At 39.5% G+C, this 1,949-nt stretch overlaps 1 protein-coding gene across 1 annotated transcript in view; it reads left to right on the forward strand.

Annotated features, from left to right (window-relative positions):
• Positions 1 to 1,949, forward strand: part of SLC35D3 (solute carrier family 35 member D3) — a 27,265-nt gene that overhangs the window by 7,460 nt on the left and 17,856 nt on the right. The window lies entirely within an intron of this gene.

A 1,949-nucleotide genomic window follows, 5' to 3' on the forward strand; every position in this document is an offset into this window, starting at 1 on the left:
TTGTGGGGGCTCTTCTTCCTGGCACCAGTACTCTGGGCTGGGGACACTGATGTGGAGCTGAGGTCGCTTGCTCCTCTGGGGGGAACCTCCGTAGCCGAGCTATCCCTCCCACTTCTCCACCACCACACAGGTGTTTGAGGTTAGCCAGTTCCGCGTCTCCAGCCCCCTGGCTTCTTCTTTATATCTTTAGTTATAAAACTTCTGTTCAGCCAGAATTCCAATGGTTCTCCAGATTGTTTGTTCTATAATTTAGTTGTAATTTTAATTTGTTCATGGAAGGACATAGGCACAGTGTTTATCCACTCCGCCATGTTGGATCTCAATGTTTCCTACATTCATACTTCACAAATTCACTAGATACTGAAAGCATGTTGTGTTTTGCACACTATGATAAATAATAATACCCAGCGTTTATTATTCTAGTGCTTGCTTTTTCCTGGGTGCAGTTCTAAGTGTTCTATGTGCTCATATATGTAATTCTCACAAATTTCTTATAGGTTGGCATTAATATCCCAGTCATACAAGGGGTAAAGTGAGGAATGAAGAGGCTAGGTCACTTGCCCTGGTCTCATAGCTGTTAACTTGTCGTGTTGGGATCTGATTTGAACCCAGGTAGTGTGGTTCCAGTGCCCATGTTTTTCCACTGTGCTAGTCTGCCTCCTGATGAGAAGCATTGAATCTGACATCAAAAAGCTGCAGATGATGGCAGAAGTGGTAGGCAGCTCCAATGCGTGTCAATTCTGCCACTCAATGAGGACCCAGGCTCTATCCATAATTCCTTTCTGCTGTCCTCAAAAAGGAAGAGGATACAACTTTATTTTTAGAAGCAACCTATATATGTGTGTATGTATGAATAGCTTTCTGTTTGTGAGCACTAAGGGCTAAGGGNTTTTATTCTGTGAGGAGTGGGGAAGCAAAGAGAGAAGCTGAGATGGACGACAGCAACACAATTAGCACCTGTGTGAATTATTTAGCGTGAGTTTGCCTGAGGCATCACAGAGACAAAAGAATGTGAAGGTGCTTAAACAAAGTAAGGCAGCTGTTTCTATTGCAGACTCCTGGCACATTTGTTTTTCTGTCATTATAACCGTCACCAAATATCTGCATGTACCGAGTCCCTCAACCACCCTCTCCAAGGATGGAGTGTAGACATGATGGCAGCACTTAATAAGCTCAAAGATTACACCCACAGGCACATTTTTGATGATAGAATTACAGTTTTTTATGGCCGTCTGGGCAGAGTATATTATTGAAAACACATATGTAAATACACCAAATTGATGTTTACCGTTTATAGTCATCTGAAATATCATGTTTACTCTGATTTTTCTTCACTTTTTTTTAAAATAAGTGCTCTCTTATTCTATTATATATTGGTAAGAAATGTTAAAGCTATTTTGAAAATAGGAGTTCTTAGCTTTAATCTTGAAGTTTAAAGTTGGCTTTTCATAATTAGTATAAAACTATTTTAAAAGTTGTTTTGGTTCACTGCTTTCTAATATTTATTACTGAATGCTATGACCTTTTTAAAAAACAGTTTCACTGCGTTCAATATTCTTTCAAGCAAATGCAATGGCTGAAATATAATTCAGTATTAAGAAGCCCAAACAGAAGTGAAGCCTTCCTGTTAAGCTAGCCCTTGCAAGCTTCATTGCACAACCCAAACCATGTTACACAAAGAGCAACTGCTATCTATATTCACTTGATGATATTTTTCTATCTTAAATTTGTCAGAATAAAGTATTGGTCTATCTGTTAAAAGACATGTTGTTTGAAATTTGTTGTAGACATACGTATGTTCTCTTACTGCTGGGTAGCTTGTGTTTGCCTTCAATGCCTGGTGTCTAGTATCTGGTCTGTAGGGACCACACCATCGGGAACTTCTTGAATTAGCATGATGTTTGAGTTTAACCCAACAGAAACACTCTCGTTTCCCAGCCAAGGAAACT

Source organism: Hipposideros armiger, unplaced genomic scaffold (genome assembly GCF_001890085.2).
Source record: "Hipposideros armiger isolate ML-2016 unplaced genomic scaffold, ASM189008v1 scaffold_120, whole genome shotgun sequence".
NCBI lineage: Eukaryota > Metazoa > Chordata > Mammalia > Chiroptera > Hipposideridae > Hipposideros > Hipposideros armiger.